The sequence below is a fragment of the Oryzias melastigma genome, linkage group LG8 (assembly GCF_002922805.2).
Source record: "Oryzias melastigma strain HK-1 linkage group LG8, ASM292280v2, whole genome shotgun sequence".
Taxonomy (NCBI): domain Eukaryota; kingdom Metazoa; phylum Chordata; class Actinopteri; order Beloniformes; family Adrianichthyidae; genus Oryzias; species Oryzias melastigma.
The window spans coordinates 4,534,535-4,541,136 of record NC_050519.1 but is presented as its reverse complement, the minus strand read 5'-3'; the positions used below and the strand labels follow the sequence as shown (position 1 = coordinate 4,541,136).

The 6,602-nt window shown below is 35.2% G+C and overlaps 1 protein-coding gene and 1 long non-coding RNA gene across 4 annotated transcripts in view; both read right to left on the bottom strand.

The window, feature by feature from the left end:
* asic2 (acid-sensing (proton-gated) ion channel 2) overlaps positions 1-6,602 on the bottom strand; it is a 351,589-nt gene that overhangs the window by 167,686 nt on the left and 177,301 nt on the right. The window lies entirely within an intron of this gene.
* Positions 5,230-6,602, bottom strand: part of LOC112146416 — a 52,035-nt gene continuing 50,662 nt past the window's right edge. For both annotated transcript variants that reach the window (XR_004948307.1, XR_002919267.2), the window contains one exon: positions 5,230-5,516. This is a non-coding gene — a long non-coding RNA (uncharacterized LOC112146416). The remainder of the gene's footprint in view (positions 5,517-6,602) is intronic.

The following is a 6,602-nucleotide window of genomic DNA, read 5'->3' as shown; positions in this document are numbered from 1 at the left end:
ACCAGAAGTCTTACTGAAAATATGGAATTATTACAGATGATTCCCACATGGCGCCTGTTTGCATGGTATTCATAACATTAAGGAAGTCGGAAGGGAAACAGTTATGAAGCCGCGTCATCACCCATGACTGTTGTCACGGTAGATTGGTCAAAGTTGCATACAAATGTAACGTTACAGGGTAAGGAAAAGATTTAATTGCAATCCTTGAGGGACTGACTTATGTGAAACTTTTAAATCTGAAGGAGGTGCTTGAATTTCCCAGGAGGGGGACGCAGATGAACAGTAATGTGACCACTCACAGCGAGCCTGCATGGAAAACTGTCATCTGCTCTGCATTTTCCTAAATTTAGGTACAGGCCGGGACAAACCAATATTTTTATTTTCTGCACTGATGAACATGTTGACGAGTTTGAATTGTTTTTAAACTGATTCCTGAATAACCGTTTCATCCTTATCACCAAAGTTTGATGTTCCACTGGTGTTACTATATGGTGTTTTTATTGATATTAATAAAGTTGCATTGCGTTCACTATATATCCCTCTATCATGCCCCCCCTCCCGATCCACAGTGAAATCCACAGCCTTAAAAAGGTTGGGGAACGCTGTCCTTAAATACAACAGAGATTTGTTTATTTTGGGTAAAAATATAGTTATTAAAAGATAACTGGGAATTCTTTGAAAATAGATCGAAAGATGATTGGGGTGAGACTTTAAGACACAAACCCATCAGGATATTGCAAATTTGTTTTTTTCCTTTTCTTTTAGGGTTTCTCTTAAAGTTTGCCAACAAACGTAATGTTAAATTTAGTCGCTTTCGATTTTGTTTTGTTCATTATTGTGGAGGACTCCAGATGTAAAGAAATGAAGCCTTTCGTCTTCGTTGTACAAATAGAAGTTTTTTTGACAAACTTTAGAATAAAATGTATTTTCTGTAGACACTTTTGCACCGAAACAGGACATGAAACCATCCAAAGAAAGACTGCAGGCCATTGTGACATTTATCTGACAGAAATAATAAGAAAAAAACTTCTATCTCGTCCCAAAAAAAAAAAAAAAAAAAGAAATCATGACGGATGCACTTTAAAAGTAATGTATTGAGTAAATCTGAGCTTTCTGTTTTCAGACAAATTCAATGCAGGATTGAGCGTGCTTTAGCTTGGTTTTGTCATGTTTACATTTCTATGTATTAAATGTTTAAGTTTCTGCCTCCAAGCCTGGTCTTTCTTTGTTTACTTTAATAAGAAATAAAAAATGAAAAGTCAACACCAGCAATTAAAGATTCAAACATCAAACAAAACACCGTGATGAGGGCTTTGACAGAACCAGGAGTGATACGAGACCTTGAAATGATCAGAACATGAGATTTTTTTATGTTTTTACAGCCACAGCAAACACAAAGAGTGAAGGTGGGCAGGTGACACAAAGGACCTGACAGAAACAGACAAATGACAACAGTAAAGCGTTTGAAAACACTTTGGAACAAAGGATTTTTAATTATAGTGATTGATACGAACCAAGGCTGTGTGCAGCTTCTCACAGTAATAATTAACTGTCAAACAAAAATACCATTAGATTTTTTTTTTTTTTACATTTTTTTAATAAAAAAAAAGTATGCTCAAAATACATATAAAGCACTGGAAATGGTAAAGTGAGAAATATGAATGCACACAAACTTTATTTACTTTTTTTAAAAATAGCTTTTACTGGAACAAAAAAAATACCAACAAACAAAAAACAAATTTAGCTTTAATAATTCCTCGAAAGGTTAAAAAAATAAATAAAGAAACACAAATTAAAAATAATGTGGGACAACATTATAAGCTTGATCTTTTGTAGGGATTTTTGGGCAGGTGTGAGACAAAAAAGATAAGATTAAAGGATATTACAAACTTCTGAGACAACGTTGAAATCTTTTGTAAGAACAGAAACATTTAATATTGAGTGATGATCATCAGCTCAAAGGATTAACTCTGAAGGCCAGATGAGTTCATGTCAAGATGAAAACTGTTCAGGGAGTGTGGGGCTAACAACTGAAGGAAGTGAGTGACCTTGTAGCTGAGCACATATATTAGCATGATTGGAGGCCAAGGCTGCAGCGTATGAAGCACTGAGGATCTTGAGAAGATCTGCTCTAAAGGGGGCAGTTTGTCTGTTTAGGTAAAGTTAAAGAAGAGCAGAAAGGGCTTTTTGCTTTGTATAAATGATCAGAGAATGAAAAAAAAAAAAAACTGTATTTAATACAAAAGCCTTCAGCGTTATCCTGCTGGATTTTACATTCCGGGCTCTGCACTTTGAATGATGCTAACTCTGCTTTTTTTTCTTGTAGCTGACGCAACCTGTTCTTCAGAGAACATAATTACACAGTCCTGAAGTCAGGTAGGACTGCAAGAAACTGCAGCTTTTTGCTGAGTTGTTAGCATTTCCTTTCTTTTATTACGCTTCATAATGAGCCATTTCAGGGTGCTCTGTCCCTTACACCTGGAAGTTTTAAAGACCTGCAGGGGAGAAGCCAGAAAATGTAAGGACGTCTTTTTTTTTTTTTCTAAAAAAAAAAAAAAGTAATAGTGCCACTTTTGTGCTAAAGTGTTTTTTTTTTTTTCATAGTCAAGAACTTGAGGCTGTTTTGCTGTGTCTGCGTTACATAATGTAGTGGAACGACAGCACATTTGAACTGGGATCATACAAATGTGGTGGTGACTTTTAAATCAGTGCTTAAAAAAAAACAACAACAAAAAACTCCCTATTGAGTAGATTTATTTGAATCATGGATCTACGATGGCTCTAAAGTTCAAATCAAATCAAAAAATCCCTCAACACAAAAACATTTTAACCTCTTAAAACCGGGCATTGCATTTTGGGTCATATTACTTGAAAATACGCGTTTGCCCGGCTCTTTCTAATAAAAAATTCTATGCAAACGCACAAAAACACGGGTTTCAAGTTTTCACGTAAATAGTAAAAAAATTATCAGTGAGGAGAAATTACTTTTAGCACTTTGTAGTGGCCTGAATTGAGGGTTACCTCAAATATTAGCTCTGGTCTTCAGATTTTTGAGGAGATAGTAAAGAGCTCTTGATAGAATACATTCTTCCTCAATTTGCTTAATCTAAGTCTGTACATAGATTCTACTGGTCTAAAGCAAAATATCATTCCAAATATGCAATCCATGTAAACAATCAACAGCCCCCATCTCTCATATGTTTTGGTCCTATGTAAATTTAAATTGCTTTTGGTAGTCAATACTTAAGAGTATTTTCAGATGTTCAACAAATGCCTACAAAACCTTCTGTAATTCCAGCAATAATCCCACATGGTCTTAACCTCAACCACAAAATATAATTATCTTTTGGATCTTGATTGCCAGGAGACTTCTCAAATTGAAAGAACAACTTCCTCTGACTTTTAAGATGCTGATAAATTATCTCTTACAGTTTTTGGTTTTGGAGGAAATTTGTTAAACACAAGATTTTTATACCACTTGGAATCCATTCTTTAGTTATAGGAAGAATTTAGATGTCACTGCTGTTAGGATATTGAAGGATTTACCCTACATCTTTGGAAATTAGCAATTGGGAGTTTTTTTTGTTTTGAAAATGTATATTTCACAAAATCTGTGTAGTTTGAATGTGTGGTACAGTAAGGGGAGGGTGTGTGTGTGTATTTTGTCAGTTTTGTACATTTTGTCAAACCTGTGTCTTTGTACACTCTTTGTTTATAAGTAAAATACCAATACAAAAAACAAAGCAAAATTCCAAAAACCAGAACCTAATTAAAGAAAAATCTAAAAAAAAATGTTTAGAAAAATCTGAGTAATTTTGAGAAATAAAAATGAAACATTAAAAAATGAAAATAATTAACTGAAGAGGTAGGTGGTATAGGATGTTAATGGACATCACTGACTTTTGTTTGATTTTTTTTTCTTGAAGTTATTTGCTATGGCAACATCTTCCAACAGAAGATATTTCTTTTGACCACAGCTGCTGCAAATGTTCAGTGATTTCTCCATCAACTCTTCACCAGAGTTCAGGAAAAACATCTTTCGATTTCCCTCTTCAGTGATGTACGGTAATACTGACCTTTTCTATTTTTCTTATTCAGTTAAATTTTTTACCATTTAATTTTAACTTCTAGAACTAAGTTGTTTTTTTCTAAAATAGATTACATTATATTTTTTCTACAGAATATAGATGCTTTTTTAATGTTTCTGGAATGTTGTTTTTATTTCTAAAAGAGCACTATCGTCAGGAGATTTTCACTCAAGCAAAAGTATTTATATGATTTTCAATGTGTTGTATTTTTCTGAATGTCATGAGTCCTTGGATTAAGTCTAACATGTTCCAGGAATGGGTGGACCAAAGGCCAAGTTTCCAGTATCATTACATTTATATATTTAATGTTTTAAGGATTTTTTTGTTTTCAAATTTTAACTTTTCAGCAATTTTCAAGCATGTTTTAGGATCTTTAGGATATTTTTATTTTCCATTTTGCTAAAGTAACCAAAGTTGAAAATAAAAGAAAACTACTTTCATTTACCATGTGGTGTCCTTTTTTGATCAATTTTTTATGGCAAATACTTTTTTTGGGTATATTGTATCGGGTAAACATTACCCAGCAAAAGTGATTTTCATTGCGAAAATGTTGTCGGGTTAATTGTCATTGTGATCATATGTTTTTATGTTGAGTGATATGTTGATCTTCAGGGTCACCGCAATGAACAAACGTAAGCAGATACATCACTACGCTAACTCTCTGCTAATTTAAAACACTCATAACAAATGATATAGAACATTTTATTGGGAATTATCAGGACTTTTTGTTAGCAGGACCAGTAATTCTACGTACTTCTGAACAGGATAGTTATACAGTGATTGTCTAAACTTGGTTCTTCAGCTGTGCTGAGTCCCGGAATTCACTTCCGTTCACCGGCGGACGATTTGTGTGATAAAGACGCTCACACTTTATTAATGGATTAAAATCAAGTCTGAGGAGCCAACGGAGCGAGAAACCTTGAAGGTTGAAGCTGCAGATTTGTCAAACTGATGGTGCTGAAGCTTTTATCTCAGCTCGTCTTCCACTGTACATTAAATCACGTCAAACGTGTTATTCCTCTGCACCAGTCAGTCACTCCTACAATCCCAGATGACAAATCATCTGCAGCTAAATGCGATCAATTTGACAAGAAATTTCATTGAAAATAAAGGCTGTGAAGATCAGATAAATCCTGTCAGCTGATCTCAACAGAAATGTCTTTATTAAAGTGGATTCTTTAACATTATTACAACAATAAATGGAGTTGGTTGTAGTAGTTTTTGTCCTTCTTTTGGTCACTTTAGCTGTAATTGTTCTTGAGTGAGCAGATGCAGAACAGGCCTCGTTTTATCATCTGTGTCCTTCACTTGTTTGTGATGCCAGCATCTGCATGAGCCTGAGTCTCTGCTGTCCTCATTAAGATGCTCGGCTACTTCAGTGGTGACATAAATCATCGGGGTTCCTTCACCTTGGCATATCTCAGCCAACTACTGGAAGATAAAAGCAAAGTTGTTTTGACATCTCTGCTGGAGCAACTTTACAATATTTTAAATATCATCTTTTGCACCGTTGGAGCAGCACAAACAAACCTGCAGGCTGTGACAACATTTACATTACTCAGACTCCAGCACTGCATTGTGCCTGATGCGTTTTGAGTCTGAGAGTCATTGTAATGAGTTCTCATGCAATCTTCAAGCTAATAGAGACTAAAATAATTCGCTCTCCATCCATGCGTGTCTGAGAATCTCCTTTAAGTATCTGCATGACCATGAATATTGAGGATATGTGTTGATGGTAAATTGAAATATATGTGAAATAAGTGTTTTAATTCAGTTGAACTACTTTCTTTTCAGTTCAGATATTGATAGAAATGAGCACATTTGCTTATTTTTTCTTGGCCAATGTATTAATTTACACAGACCCTGTCAAAATAAATACAGTAATCAGGATGTGGCAGACGCATTTTGACACGCCGTGTTAGTCGGGGAGGTTTTAAGAAAAAGAAACAACAAGAAAGAAACAAACAAATTTTCTCTAAAAGTTGACATCGGTCAGTGGCTGTGCAGGCACCTTTGGAGTTCGTCTGCTGGCAGCAGGTTTGACTGGATGATGTGTAAATGTCTCCGGACAGCGGCCGTCCATATCAAGTGCCGCCAGTCACCTGGTAGCCCGGGGTATGTAAAGAGCGGGCCCTTTTGCACCCATAACAGGATCTACATTCATGATCGGGTGGTGTCTTGAAAATTCTATCAGTACCTCCCCATCGCTATGTTTGTGACCGGAGCCTTGATGATACTGAGAAAGATGAACACCACAAGAAATAGTCATCTGTCACAACATGCATCCTCAGATCTGACCTGCTGTTTTAGAAGGAGCACCATTAGTTAGAAGAGGAGGAGGAGGGAGATTTTGAACTTGGAGCTATGGATTACATATATCTGGATTCCACAAATTCACAAAAAAGATGAAAAAAATATAAAATGTTGGTAACACTTTATAATAAGATTCCTTAACAAGATTTGTTAACACATTAATAAGCATTATTAACATTCTTATAAGGTGTTAGTAAGACA